The following is a 16,034-nucleotide window of genomic DNA, read 5'->3' as shown; positions in this document are numbered from 1 at the left end:
GAAACCGAGGGCCCCTGTGGAACAGCTGCCACGGGGTGATGCTGCTTGGCACGCGCTGGTATCGATGTTGTTGACCAGCACCTTTGTCAAGTTACACCCCGTACCGCTTTTGTAACAAAATATTCTCCTTTGGAAAAATATCCTTGTATTCTAACGGGAAATCCACAACGGGTCGATGGAGTAGTACTCTTTCAAAGAAACTGAGTTAATGTAGTTTTGGAAGGAGTACTGAATGTCTTGATCTCAGTCCATATGAAGACTAACGCAAGCTATATTTGAGGAAAGAAAGATAGAGGAGAGCAACAAGGAAAAGTTAGTCCTCGAGTAGATTGAAACGCATGAATTGCCGTCATATCCCAATCCCTGTGTTCGGTTTGACCACGCTTCGCGTGCCAAGTTGTTGTCACTGCGTGTCTTGCAGACGCCGTCAGTGTCAGGACCCACTTGCACCCCCGCTCTCGTTTGGTCATGGCATTATGCCGCGCTGGCTTTGTCCATTTGTGCAGTGCGCTTTCACGCCTGTAGCTGCCGACATGCCGTCGTGGACACCTTAAGCTCTCTGCTTGACACATCAGAAGATTGATTAATGCAGGTATACAATTATTTATTTTTGTGTTGATATGATCTAATAAAGATTGATTATAATCTAATAAAGATTGATTAATATAATATGCGATACATGTTTATAAAAATTATTCCGACCTCTCTTTCAACTACATGTTTCTAAAAAGTAATCTACTCTTTTCCGACTTGCAAGTTGCAACTATACCTCAATTGCTTAAAAGTTTCTCAATTATTTATTTTTGTGTTGATAGGGTCTAATAAAGATTGATTACGATCAAATAAAGATTGCTTAATATAATCTGTGATGCATGCATGTTTTCAAAAAGTATTCTGACCTCTCTTTCAACTGTCTGTTTCTAAAAAGTAATCTACTTTCTGACTTGCAAGTTGCAACTAAACCTCAATTGCTTAAAATTTTGTCGCTTGACTCTATAATATATTTCCAGTTTATGCATTTTACTTTAGTTTTTTGTTTCACCATTGCTTTAATTCCTTGATTGCAGTGCTCCATATTAACAATATAAACAAGACAACCTAAACCTTGTTATGGCTTCGACCACAAGACAAGATGGTAATCTGACCACAACATCTGATGGCAATGTTCAAGGTGGTATGTTATTTGTTTTTTAAAAACAATCTGTTTGGATTATTTATTTCAAAATCAATTAACCTTTTCAAATATTTGTTAAAGGATGAAGTCGGCTTAGAGAATAGAAATTCAATAAGATGTAAAAGGAAACGTGAAGCACATGTTACTGATGTAATGTCTTGTGATAAAGATGTTGAAAGACGGGCTAGAAACCGAGAATATCAGCGTAGCTATCGTGCACGGTTACGGGCTAAGGCTGATGGCAACCAAAAAGAACACCATGATCCTGGCGTGATAATAGCGAAGCAACTAGGTTCAATTAAAAATAATGTTACTACAAAAAAATCACAAGTTAGATTTAGGTGATGACTTCTGAAGTAAAATATTGCAGAACACACCTTTGCTTTTCAGATTTTTTTCACCTTTTCGGGATCGCCAATGGGAGCTTCCTTTGATACCATAGCATCCTTTGACAACAAATGTAACGCTCTGGTTCAACATAACATCTTGCTTCAGTATTGGAAAATACTAACCATGGCAAAACATTAAACAAAACAAAGAAATTTACATTACAACCTGAATCTTTTTTATGTGATTTCCCCTTATGCTTTCCAGCAGGAGATCTCGTTTGCCTCATCTTTTAAATCGGAGTCCTTCACTTGCATTGCACTGCTCACAAGCAAATAAAACAAATGACAGTCAGATCCACAATCTACTGAGTTTCAGCAGCAGCAAACTGTTAGGAGAGGAGCCTCACTATTCTCATTCTTTTGCAAACGTTCCTTCAGTGGAGCACTCATTCATTTCTAGCTTAACTCTGATTTTCCTACCAGGAACAGGAAATCCATTCTTTTGTTGAATAGCTCGATCAACATCTTGAACAGTTGCACTGGCATACACGGGAACACATTACATTAAACAAACCATCGCTTAACAGTGTCAATAATGAATCAAAGTTTGTAGTCAAGATGACAAGAAAGTAGTCAATCAGTAACTGGACCGAACTACATTATCATTGCTATTTTCTGCAGTAATGAGATGTTCAGAGTGTTCACTCAGATCCTGCTATGACAACTTCTTCCATTTTTTTGAAAATTGTAGATCCACCACTACAATTCTTATTTTAGAAAGCTAACTTGCTTACGAAGTTTGGAAAGGAAAAGCATTTTTACAGATATTTCAGAAGCCCTTCTATATTTGCTGGAACTGAATGGTCTCTTATGATATTTAGTGTACCAACTATTGCTTAATGCTATTGTGTCATCTAAACTCAGATAGCTACAATAGTACTTTTATTCAACGGCACTACAAAAGTATTTTACAAGCACTAAAAAGGAATACCTACAACATATTGGTGGTGGACTACAATTTTCAACTTTGAAGAACGATGCAAATGATAACTAAAAATATATAAGTACTAGAGTTTGGATGCTAATCATCTAAGTAACAAAGGAAAGTATAATGCAGTATGCCAACTGTCAGTGTGAGATATTAAATCTTTCCCCATCCCTGGTCCCGCTGTAGATGATAATGAGGAAGATTATGACAGCCAATGAGTCTGAGCGACTGAACTTACCACGAAATAGAGCACGGCAAGGAGACGTGAGCTGCTGGATCCACCACTGGACTCGTCGAGTAGGAGCCGAAGCCGCCCTTGTCACCTCACAGCCGAGGAGGGCCTGCCTTGGCGGCCTCCAAACGGCGCGACCAGCAACGGCAACCTGCCCGACGGCGCGGCCCTGCCCCGACGGCCAGAAGTCATCGTGGCCAGACCCGGCGCAGCCCTGCCCCAGCGTCAGGCGGGTGGATCTACCAGCTCCAGCAGCCAGCCCCGCGGAGGTGCACTGCTTGGCACAACTTCTTCCCCGGCGGCCGGCCCTGGGCGGCGCGGCCAGCCCCAAAGGCAGTGCTCTGCACGGCCCTCATACTCGGGACGATCTTTGACTGCTAGCTTTTGCAGATTGACATCCAGTATTTTGGGGAAGCCTTCAGTGTTCAGACAGTAATTGTTAACCAAGGCTCCTGCCATCCTGATAGGTGGTTGCAAAGGAGGATTGAGCGAAAAGCTTGTTCAAGAGGAAGGGCTAGGTGAGCTGGAGTGCATTGAGTGGTGGTACCAATGGCTAGGCCCTTTTTAATGGCAGAGGGGTCAGTTGTCCTGGCAAAGTCCACCTTCGGTTTCTGCGCGGGGTAACTACAAATAAACCAGCCGGAATTTTTGTGCGCTCGAGGCGAGCAGTGTCCGAGGCCATTAATGACTAGTATGGCTGCAGGGCCAGGATCCGACAAGAGCGCAGAAAAAGGGTACGGAAAACGTGAACCTCGGTGGCTTAAACCATAGGTGAACGCGAAATACGAAGCCACAGTACAGCAGTAACTCCCGGACAAGGACTGGTCCGTCGTGCATAATTCAACGTGACACCTATTAATGGCGCACCTGCAAACAATACAGACACGACAACTAGGCAGTACCAATGCGACGAACTTAAAGATCGTATACTGCGCAAGAATTAGCTCTCCGCAGAAAGCCTAGTTAAACCTATTCCAAATACCTAACCATAACAATAGGGCTACTTATATACTTCGTATGTGAACGCCCTAACTTTTTGCAAAAATAGGTTATCAAATTTTTAATTCAGAAAAGAGTTTTGAAGCTTTATCTCCTCATTTATGCTCTAATGCTACCTGTGGCAGAACCGCCTAATCTAATGCCCTCTTAAGGGTACTTGTCCTCCATTAGACACTAAGTACCCAAGAGAGTACACTAAATCATGATGTCCCGTCAAGCACACCCTAAGAGAGAACTCAAAAATCCACGTTTTTCATTAGGATCATAAATGAGAGAATAAAGTTTACAACATTTTTGAGCCATTTCTTACATCACTTAATTACAGTAGCAGAATATTACCTCAATTGATTATAACAGCGGAAAATAACATTGTTATCAGAGTTTTCAGCGAAAATATATATAACAACAAGTTTAAGCGCTAACCTGAGGAACATTTATATACATGGAATGATAACACGCTGTAAGTGTTTTCCTTTGCAAAAACATTTTGTGAAAATTTGGAATAAACTCTACGTCAGCAACGTAAGGAAATTCTCGCTGAGCCCACCAGAAGGTTTCCACACACAAAAGCCTTCTACCATCTATCAACACCTGCAACATGGGGAATAAAACCCTAAGTACTCGATTATACTCAGCAAGACTTACCCGACAGGAGAAAAATAAAAGACTCCAAGGATATGTAAGACTATCTGGCTTGTGGGTTATTGCATTTACAGAAAGCATTACTAAACGTGCGTCCTTATATTCAATTTTATTAGCAGTCATCAGTAGTTCATTAACTAACAATTCTATGTAAGTACCTATGCTATTTTCAAACAGGTGATGAGCAATCAGAACCATTTTATCATCTTTCATATTCCAATTCTTACTACGGTGCTAGACCATAGCCAAGTCGTACTGTCTCACGGAAATGGCGATTCACAAACCAATGTATCCTAGCTGGGTACCCGGAAACACACGCCCCGTTTGTACGCCAGGTACAAACAAAACCAACCCATTCCACTCGTGTCACGGGGTCTAGGTCCCCATCCAAACTTGGACTCCAAGCCCCCACACTTAAGACCCGGTCTCAATATGGTGCTTAGACCTCCACCTTTCCAACCTTCAATCAGTCGGCCCAGAAAGAGCCAGAACCCTTGACAAGAGCGTAATGAACCTTCCCGCTTCCATAAACAAGTATGTGCTTAGGATAATAAGTCTGTGACCTAACTACCATCCACAGCAATGGACGGTCCTTAATCGACACAAATAGAGAAAAAGTGTAACCAAGCTAAGCCCCATTAGCCACGGGACACAACCTGTTACACCCACCAATACCCATACCATATCAATGCCATGTCTCCATTTTTCCTTTTATCATTTTATTATGAAAGTAGTAATAATCCCCTATTGTGAGCAATGGCAAGTTACTCATGCTGCCGATGACCTAAGCATAGCATCTACTCGAACCTACACTAGTAAGACTCTTAGGACAAGTATATCTATGCATATGGTTTTCATAAAATTCCTGTAATGTAAATGCACATAACATATATAAACAGTGATTATAAAAATAAGGGGTTATACACTAAGGCTTGCCTGGGTAAGATATAACCAAAAGTTAGCATCCCATCATGGCAACACAATCACCAGGCACCACCTTTTCCGCTACTTTGATCGACTCCATGATCCATCATTTCCTATTATGATGTTCATAGATGAAACGCAGAAACGTAATTAACCAGCGGCAACCGCAATTCTAAAAACACGACTACGCCTCGCAAGCTAACGGACTAGCTCTAATGAATAAAGTACTAGGATACGTATCCATGACATCAATTAAGACCTCATTTCTAGAAAATGTTTTAGTTCTACAACCCTAAGGTGCTTTGGCATTTTATTGATTAAATATATATATTCGAACTAGGGCTCATTTAGCTACCTTAGCAAACTAATTATTATGGAGCTACAAAAATTACAGTGAGCACCTAATAATGTTAGGAATTTACTGTGAAAGTTTCAGAGCCAACACTATCACAAATTTATCACAATAATTCCTATAAGTTTGCGTCTTAATCATATTAAGCATCTCAAAATAATTAAATAGCTCTTGAAAATACTATGACACTATGTGAACAAGATATACTGGTAGATAGAGCATGATTTTAGAAACCTAACAAAATTAGTTCCACAATTTATGGTTAACTACAAAATTTTATATTGAATTTACAAGTTTACCTTAGAAACTACATTAGAAAATGCTTAGAAAAGGAAAAAGGACCGGTGGCGACCATTCGACCCAGCAGCCTAGCGCGGGCGCGGTTGCGCGTGAGTCGCGATGGCCCAACGCGGCCCAAGGCCGAGGGAGCTCGCGCGCGACGGTGGCTTTACAGAAAAGCCCCTAAGCTTTTAGATAATAACATGACTACTATGCGCACTATTCCTACTGACAGCGGTTTTGCAAACAAACCCTTGGTTGTATTCACCTTTACCACGGGGAGGTCCCTAGGGATCCCCGCGCTCGTCGGCGCGGCAGCAGACGGCATAGGGTGATTACATCGGGCAACCTAGGTGTGCTACGACGGAAGTAAGGGGCCGGCCACCATATACGACTAAACACGCAAGGATGGGTGGCGGTTAGGAACTCGGAGATATACTGGTGCGAGCAGCAGCAGTGAGCGGCTATCCACGGTGGTGGCACGACATTTCTGATGACCTAGGGCACTAACGGAGAGGTAGAGATGGTGGGGAAGCACCAGAAACTCACCGAGCATCGAGCTACGGTGACGGTTGAAACTGGTAAGTGCTGAGGTGGTCCGGCCATGTGCGCCCGCATCGCACAGCGGCGCTCCGAGTCGGTCACCGACACATCACCACGTCATCGATGAGTTCTCTAGCCAAAATAGTGCAAGCACCGGATGGAGGAACTCAAGATGAACTCAGGGTTACGAGCAATTGAACTGTTACCACTCCTATGGGCCTTACCCCCAACTCTACCGGCTCGGCGGTGCACCTGGCCCGTGGTGAGCAAAATGCCAAATTGGCCGACTACAAGGCTCGCCTACGCCTTATTGCGGGTCGGTTTGCTAGCTAGCTTCCAATCCTAGCCGTTGGGGTACCGAATTGAGGTGGGATAACATGGACTGCACGTTTTAAGCTTGCGAAGCGGCGTAGCCCTTTGGTGGCAAGGGCAACGAAGTGGTGGCTTCCAAGCCCGGCCAACCTCTACCGAGGCTGCATTTTATGAGCAAGAGCGTCCACATGGTGCAGCTTAGAGGGAGCATGTTATGGGTGCCGAGATGGGACTGCTCAGCCTTGGTAGGACGCAGGCGGTGGCAGTGAAACAACGATCGCACGTGGGGGCCGTCTCTAGGGCCGGTGCAACAAAATGACATGAGGGAGGGTAGTGACACCGTGATAAGGGCATTAGTGCTACTTGACTATGGTGGCAGGCAGCGGCTCAGCGGGTAGGTGGATTGAGCGGTGAGATGAGCACCACGACGGCCAGAAAGCGACTGTCGTGGAGTCGGCTTGGCCCCGCGCATGTGGCAGCCACACAGCAGCAGCACCGTAGCACCGCTGGTACCCATGGAAGACGGCTAGGTTCAACACAGAATGACATGTGGCCGACAGCCAATGAGGTCGGCCAGCGGAGCAGTGGCTAAGCAGCGATGGCGTGCTCGCGTGGTGACTGCGGGGCTCAGGCCGAGAGACTGGGAATGATGCCATGCACGCTTTTCAAAGCAGACCGAAATCTACTTACTAATTCGTCGAAAGCTCAACCAAGCCCACGAACCCAAAATCAGCACTAACAGCTAGCTAACAAAGCAATTCTGTCGAGGACCAATAGTAGGGTACTCAAAGAGGAGGAGCTAATAACAATGAACATCGATTCATCCGAGCAGTCAAGAGCGTGACTACAGCTCCAACCGACCCCTAGGTGCGCATACTCTGCCTTGCCTGACCCCTAAGGGTTGGCTCTACCTTGCCTGACACCGAGGCCATGGGTTTCGCCTCGCTCAACCCCTGAGGGTTGGCTCCGCCTCGCCCGACACCAAGGCCACGGGCTTCGCTTCCCCGACCCCTAAGGGTTGGCTCTACCTCGCCCGACACCGAGGCCACAGGCTCTGCCTCGCCCGACCCCTAAGGGTGGCTCTGCCTCGCCTGACACCGAGGCCATAGGGTCCGCCTCGCCCGACCCCTGAGGGCGGACTCCGTCTCGCCCGACCTCTAGAGGCGGGCTCCGCCTCGCCCAAACTCTAAGGGCTGGCTCCGCCTCTTCCGACCCTTGGGTTTGGGCTCTACCTCGCCCAAACTCTAGGGGCGGGCTCTGCCTCGCCCAACCTCTAAGGGCTGGCTCCGCCTCGCTCGACCCTTAGGTTTGGGCTCCACCTCGCCTGAGCCTTGGGTTTGCGCTCTGCCTCGCCCGGCCTCTGGGGAGGAACTCTGCCTTGCTCGACCCTGAGGCCAGAGACTCCGTCTCGCCTGACGGAGACCCATACCGCCGCCAACCACTCTAGGTCCAAGCGTATGGGCCTGGGTCAAAGCTCTGATGCTAGGGAAGAGACTGTCACGCCTCGATGTAGCCCGTGACCCACGACGGGCCATACCTGGGGGTTTACGTTAGGAATAGCATCGGACGTACTGGTGCTGTTCTGCCTAACCCCCGTACGAACACTAACGAGTGTGTCAGTTCACCACAATGTCCGCCAGGACAGAGTGGAGAGCCATGGCCGACAGACGACGCCTGCACATGGCGCTAGTGATGGACAGGGCCATGATGAGAAGTTGTCCCTATTGACGTCTATAGGGTCAGCGGTACCCGCATAGAGGAGAAGAACCAGGCGATCCTAAAGGACTTCTTCCTCTCATTCTTTTCTCTTCCTCCACTGTAACCCATGATTTTCCTTGGCCTATAAAAGAAAAAGCAGGACGTCCTACAAGGGGCATCGGATCAACGATCGCAACACTTCACATCGATTCAGAGGGGAACCCATCGAACCCCGAACCGATCAGAACACACAAACACACAGCCAAGCAGCAACCGAGCTCTCGGCACCCGTTCGCTTCTCTCACTAGAGACTTAGGACCTGTCCCTCTCTCAACCGTTTGTAACCCCTACTATAAACTTTCAGTGCTAGTAACACGAGCAGCAGCAACGAACTAGATGTAGGAACATTCTGCCCGAATTAGTATAAACCTTGTGTCCTCTCAGCACACCATCCGAGCCAGAAGCACAATATTAAAAATTTACTAGTCGGTGGCAACTCGAAACACCGACAAATTCCTACCACCAGAGGATGACCAGAGAGAAAGTTGGAGAGACGCCAGGATAGGTTCATCGCGCCGATCACCGATTCACGAACAGAACGTCAACAACATGGTTTACAGCGCGTTCTGACGATGTTTGGACAATTTTAAGTGGACAACGCGACACCCAACACATCTACAACCTGCACCATGCTCATGTGCTCACTTAGAAGCAACCAACAATGCAAGAATATGAAGTTAGTGTTTAAACATTTTTGTTAGAAATTAAATATCAAGATAGCATTGTCTTACTACTTTTCCCATACTTAGAAATGTTATGGTTCACTTTGAACTAACGGCCATTAACACTTTTGTTATAATTTTTAAAAGGTCTAAACCCTATTAACTCCAACCCACAAGTATTTCATGCAATGGTCCATACTTCATACTAACACATAGGAACAAAATAGTTAAGCATTAATTAATTATTTCGCCCACAATAAATCGCCAAAAATAGTAATTTAGACGTAAGTTCAAGTGTTTGCCCTCCTAACGAAAAGAGCTTATCTTAACTTCACATTTGATTTTTGAGGTCCAAGAGCACTAGTTAACAATATTTATTTTGATTTTTCTCGACCACAAAAATGAGTCACGTAGAATTTGTTTATCATTTCAGGAAAGTTTTAAACTCTTAAACCCTACGAACTTGTTTTGCTAATCTCTTTTAGGTCTTAATCTTGGTGCTAAGCAAGCTTATAACACCATGGGTGTTACACGGAGTACGGAGAGGAGCCGGAGAGAAATGGGGAAGATAGTGAATTGGGATACGCTGCTGTAGATAAATTGGATGCCGATAGGAGCAATTATGGAAACTTGTGCCTTGGCCAGGTTAGTCTGCTCGCTGCTACCAGTGGCTCTGTGGGCTTTGGTCCAATTAGAATTAGAAAATAGAATATATATACATGTACAAAGTTGCTCAAAAAAAAAACTAACGGCTCCCACTGAACTAACGGCTAGGACATTAGAACTGGAAAAAACATTAAAGAAAAAAAATACGAATGGTGTGTCTAATAATAAGTTACCTGAGCCATATGGTATTCAACTCTAATGCTGCAACATACGTACACTATAAAAAATAACGAGGGATTTCAAATTATGAAAGTAAAAAAAGAAAAAGAATTCATCAAGACAAAAATAAATTGGATACAAATACAAATGCTTCACAAAAAATCCCATATATTGAAACGAAAAATCAAAAAAATAAATGAATTTATATACAATAAAATTTACAGGTACAAGTATTAAAAAATGTTGGTTTCAAATAAACATAGAAATACTAGGGTAATATGGTAACGGCAAGCAAGCTTGAAAATAGCAAATAAAAAATACAAATGTCTTATACGCACGTACGTGTCGCACGTGCATGTTAACTAGTTAAAATATATTTACTATAAAAATACATTCTCAATATAATGATACTTATTTAGTATTATAAATATAAGGATTTTATATACTAAATTAAATTAAGATTGGCTGACTTAGTAAAAAAGGATTGTCACGCCCTAATAAATACAGACCCAGACTGTCCCGTGGTCTTTTTCTTGCTTCTACGCGAGGGAAAGTTCACAGTCACAGGCTAAAATGATGAAAGCACGCCTCATCAGTCAACACTCAACGACAACGCCCTCAATCTGATCAAAGATTACGAAGCCGAAGCTTCCTGCTTCCATGTGCAAACTTGCCACCACAATTCCACACGCTGTACGGTGGGATAAGAGGAAGTGAAGCACATTATCTATTATACCTAAACAGGAGAAATTCGCTGAAATATTTTCATGCGATTTCGTGAAGCCACCTCATCCAGGATCCCACCACCACAACTCATGCAGCAGCCAAAGCGTCAGCCCTCCTCTTTGTCACATTTGGGCAGCACAACACTTAGAGCAACCACAATGTATATGGACTTAGTCCATATAGGTAGCTTTTGTGTCAGTGGACTATAACTATTGTTGTCTCCATAATGTTTCAGCCAATAAGTAGTCCATAAAGTGGGTCACATATGAGATAAAAAATTATCTCCTTATGTGATATAAAATTCTCTCTTCACAATCCTGTGCAAAATCAAGAAAGAGAGAGGGAGGAGTGAGAAAAAGTAATATTTTTTATTTCTTATGGGTAGTCCATAAGCTTATGGGTACCTTTTGCTATGGACTACCATATGGACTGGTCTCACAATGTTCCAGCTATCTGATAGCAAATATTTTAATCCTATGGACTACCTTATGGCAAACATTGCGGTTGCTCTTACGTCTGGTTTAGTTCCAAAAAATTTTCAACCCAAACTATCACATCGAATCTTGCGGCACATGCATGGAGTATTAAATATAGACGAAAAAAACTAATTGCACAGTTTGGTTGGAAATCGCGAGACGTGTTTTAAGACTAATTAGTCCATGATTAGCCATAAGTGCTACAGTAACTAACATGCACTAATGATGGATTAATTAGGCTTAATAAATTCGTCTCACAGTTTCCAGGCGAGCTATGTAATTAGTTTTTTTATTAGTATCCGAAAACCCCTTCTAACATCCCCGAAACATTCCATGTGACGTCCAAAAATTTTGATTTCCCGAACTAAACACACTCTAATCCTGCCACTACTCTGCTCCCTACCCAATCGTTTCTTTTGTACTTAATCCTGCGACAACTCCACTCCCTGACCCATTGGTTCTTTTCTGTACTTAGGGCATGACCAATGTAAAGAACCGCCCCCGCTCCTGTACTCTGATATGACCTGGCTTGATGAGCTGATCAAAATTTGCCGCAATGTATAGGAACGTACTGTACATGGCTCTATAAGTGGGGCCCACACCATTAAAAATGCATAATGCTCTCAACCATCCCTTCCCCGTGTCCCACCTCTCGTCTCCTGTTCCCGTCGTTATCGTCGCAAGTCGCAACCCACCGCACCGCATGGACATCTCCGCCTCCTCACTCCTCTCGCATGGCTCTTCAGCGCCTTCTCACAGATTGCCTCCTCCCTCCTCCAGCGACTGGGCGCCCCATCCGCTTCCTCCTCACGCAGCTGCGCCCCCCCCCCCCCCTCCGCTTCCTCTTCTCCGGATCTAATGGAGCCGTCGCCGCTGCCCTGGTGTATGCTGCACGGAGCCTGCAGCTCGCCGCCGCCCCCTCCTCCTGCAGGTGCCGCCGGTGCGCGCAGAAGGGGAGGGCGAAGTCCTCGAGCCCCCGAAGCTCCTCCAACTTCCTCTCGGCGGTGGGAGCAGCAGCGGTAAGAGACGGTGAGAGAAAGTGCATGATTTTTTATTTCTCAGAGCCGGGTTCAATAAATGGGAGCAGCTCCTTCGTTGAGTCAACCTCACAATGTGAAGGTCCTATCCTTGCATTAAATGTATCGGAACGGCATCGAACCGTACACTGCAGATGCTCTTATCATCCTGCGACTCCACTGCCTGTCCCATCGTTTCCTTTCTGATTCTTCACTATCTCCATCGTTTCCTTTGTGGTTCTCCACTATCGTACAGGCCAGCAGATAAATTCTTTGTTCCGCATCTCCTAGGCTGTGTTTACTTTGTCAAAAAGTTTTCCAAAAAATGCTACAGTAGTCATCATATCGAATCTTGCGATATGTGCATGGAGCATTAAACGTAGACGAAAAAAAACTAATTACATAGTTTGGTTGAAAATCGCGAGACGAACGTTTTGAGCCTAATTAGTCCATGATTAAATACTAATTATTAAATAAAAACAAAATGCTACAGTAAAAAAGCTAGCATGGGAGGACGCTAGGCACAGGTTTTATCTGCGATCTGGAGCAACGACGTCCACATGCGCATCGGAGGGCGCCAATCAGGCCATGTTTAGATTGCAAAAAATTACAACATGATAAATAGTAACACTTTCGTCTTATTTGGTAAATATTGTCCAATCGTGGACCAACTAAGCTCAAAAGATTCATCTCGTGATTTTCAACTAAACTGTGCAATTAGTTATTTTTTTACCTACATTTAATGCTCCATGCAAGCGGCTAAAAATTGATGTGATGGAGAGAGAGTAAAAAAACTTAGAATTTAGAGGTGATCTAAGGCCTCAGTGGGCAAAGCAGGAGGTGGCGTCGTCGGGCTCGACAGACTGCAAGCCGTACGCAGCTGCTTTGATGTTTCGGAGGGTCACCAAGCTGCATGATCCAAGGGCAGTGATCATCGCGGAATCTGGCCCATGAGACAAATCCGGGAAAACACAGGGAAGTTAAGAGATGAGGAGCTGGAGCTACTTGATTTCATTACTGATGCACACCCTCCAATGGCACGTATGGCGTATCCAGGTAATTACCGTTTGAAGACTCTGGACCAAGACCTTTCCTATGTTAGCATGCTGTATCATAGTAACTAAGGCATGGAGTATTCTATACCCAATAAGGACTACAAGTACAAGTGTGCTTGGTAACTCGAGATGCATAAGATGGTGTGAGACATATTGAGATATAGAATGTTTTTTCATGATTTCATTATTTCTCACTCTATAAATTCTTCTATATAATAGTGCTACAAAATCCCCACAGCAACGCGCGGGGTATTATCTAGTTTTCTAAAAAGATGAGGCCCACTCTCTACCTTATATCGGAGGTTAGAAAGAGCTTTCACTGTCGAAATATTAGAGAATTATTCATTGGCATATACTTGCACCTAATGAAGGGAGCATTTTTTATATATATATCAGACGGCAGGCCGGTTGTACGTTTAGTTTCTTATTAGAGGTAGAACGGCAAGCAGAATGGGCATATGTAGGTTCCCTAAATTTTAACAAAAGGAATTTAAACGTACTAGCTGCAAGATTCAACCGAGGGTATACGTTGGTTTTATCTTATACATGCTCTCCTATAATAGTGTCATGTAACTTTAAGTCAACTTATTGGACACCTTAGATAATAAGCTGTCTTTTGATTACCTCGTATTAACTCACAATTTTTTTGCTTAGAATGAAATGAATGTTTTGTAATAGAAACAAAGAAGTATTGTAAGTTGCATGATAACAACAAACATACAATTATAAAATTTAGGCTGTGAAATGGTTATTTAATGAAATAACAATTTTTTTAATCTTTTTCCCCTCTCTTTTCCATCTATGGCCCCGTTCGCTGGTCTAAAACTTGGCTGAAATTGGCTGAAAAATACTATTCCGGCTGAATTGTCGTGAGAGAAAAACACTGTTCCGACTGAAAAAAGAAGCCGAACAAGCCAAATATAGGGTAAGCCGAACAGGGCTTTTATCATAAAAAATCCTATATAACTAAGCATAAGAGACCACTAAGATAAACTAGTAAGAGGATCTCCAAGAGTACCTTATTTTGTCTTCCCAAAAATATGTTGTTTTTCAACTCCTAAAAAGATATTGGGAGGAATAAAAAAGATCATGTCCAACAGTTTCTAATAATCCACTCCTTAAATAAGAACACAATTTTGTATCAGAAATCATATACTATTTCTAAATTATCCTAACCACTTTTATAAATTGTTTCTCTCTTTTACATTTGCATCAGGAACCCTATACTACTCTTTATTCTTTTCTAATTCTTCTACCTTTAGATTGGCCACACCATACGCGCGTTTAGATCAGCGGGAGGGGATACGCTGCGACTTTCAGTTCGCGCATCTTTACGTGCAACGGAGGGTTTTTTCTAAGTGCTAAAAGATTGAAAGGTGAGATTATGAGTTGTTAGAGATGATTTTTTTTCTATCTTGCTATAAATCCTGGATTAGGAGAGTATTTTAGATACTCTCGAGGATGCTCTAACGTGGTTTCCTGAAAGAGCAGAGACGACCCAGGAGCGAAGAGGCAACCGGAAATCAGCTAATCTAAGGATGGATGGATATGTAAAAGATTCCAAAAAAATCACTATATTACATATCCAAATCGTCACATTCGCTGCACCACCCACCCACTAATCCGCCGCCCACCAGAACTAAAGATGGCAACGGCCCCCGATACCTGATACCTGACGGGTATTTGATCCATTAGGGGACGGGGATGGGATCATATCTTTACCCGCAGACATCTAAATGGGCAAGAATCCATCCCCGATGGGTATAGCGGGTACAGGGACGTTCCCTGTTTACCTGTCCCCGTTACCCGTTGGAGAACCCGATTATTTGAGCTGTCATGCGAGTATTAGGCCCAAAGAAGCTCAGCATAAGTATTTTGGTCCAAATCTGAACAATCATATATATAGTTTGTGTGTTCTAGGAACCCTAGTTCATTTTTTCCTCACCATCTCCGCCAGCAGCACAAGCACGCTTGCCTCACGAGCGCTCGTGCCCCTCGCTTCCTCAGTTCGGTCTCTCTGCCACATTTGCTCGTCCTCCTCGCAACCTCGCTCCTTCTCCTCGGCATCTCCGAGACTCCGACACTTATACCCGGATGAAGAAGAAACGTCTCTGATTGCAAAACTGTGACCCCAAGTGTCCTTGTTTATCGGGTATGCAGTACTCGTCGGGCATCTGTTACCCGACCGATGCCCGATGGGTACGGGGATAGACAAGAATCTATACCCGAGACAGTTAACGGGGACGGGGACATGATAAGTTCTCCGTAACGGGGAAGAGAACGTTCCGACGATACTCAACGGGTACGTCCCCGTTGCCATCCTTAACCAGAACCTTCACGAACAGACCATGTAAACTTTTTTAACCGATTCTATCCATACCCACGTCCGCTGAACCTAACACTACCCAAACCATGACCCACACGCCAGCGCACACAGTCCCAGGCGTCTTAACTTCTGCGTTACTCATGCTTAAAGCGCTTTGAGCACGCCAAGCCGCCAGTGCCCAACAGTAGCGAGTCCAGATCTAGTTCTAGCTGCTTCCCACGCAGCCACAGCGACGACACCTACTTATGCGCCAATGACTTATGGGTCCCGGTCAAGTGTAGGCCCCGCTTGTCACTTGAAAAGAAATGCTACGTTCGGGTAAACTTCGAGCAGGAAGACCGGATCGGGGAGTGTGGCACGACCCGAGCACGAGCTCGTCAACCCCCGACTCCGTCCGCACTCCGTAGTCTGTACCC

At 44.3% G+C, this 16,034-nt stretch overlaps 2 long non-coding RNA genes across 2 annotated transcripts; both read right to left on the bottom strand.

The window, feature by feature from the left end:
- Positions 1–235: 235 nt before the first annotated feature.
- LOC136514996 (uncharacterized) lies at positions 236–1,775 on the bottom strand. Its single transcript, XR_010773919.1, has 3 exons — positions 1,730–1,775; positions 1,552–1,642; positions 236–559 (listed from the first exon to the last, which is right to left on the bottom strand). It is a non-coding gene; the product is annotated as an uncharacterized lncRNA (long non-coding RNA).
- A 1-nt stretch (position 1,776) lies between these two features.
- Positions 1,777–3,099, bottom strand: LOC136514995 (uncharacterized). The gene is made up of 3 exons (XR_010773918.1): positions 2,730–3,099; positions 1,911–2,042; positions 1,777–1,822 (listed from the first exon to the last, which is right to left on the bottom strand). It is a non-coding gene; the product is annotated as an uncharacterized lncRNA (long non-coding RNA).
- Positions 3,100–16,034: the final 12,935 nt, after the last annotated feature.

This window comes from Miscanthus floridulus, chromosome 17 (genome assembly GCF_019320115.1).
Source record: "Miscanthus floridulus cultivar M001 chromosome 17, ASM1932011v1, whole genome shotgun sequence".
NCBI lineage: Eukaryota > Viridiplantae > Streptophyta > Magnoliopsida > Poales > Poaceae > Miscanthus > Miscanthus floridulus.
Note: the sequence above shows the minus strand (reverse complement) of the source record. Positions and strands in the feature narration are given on the sequence as shown.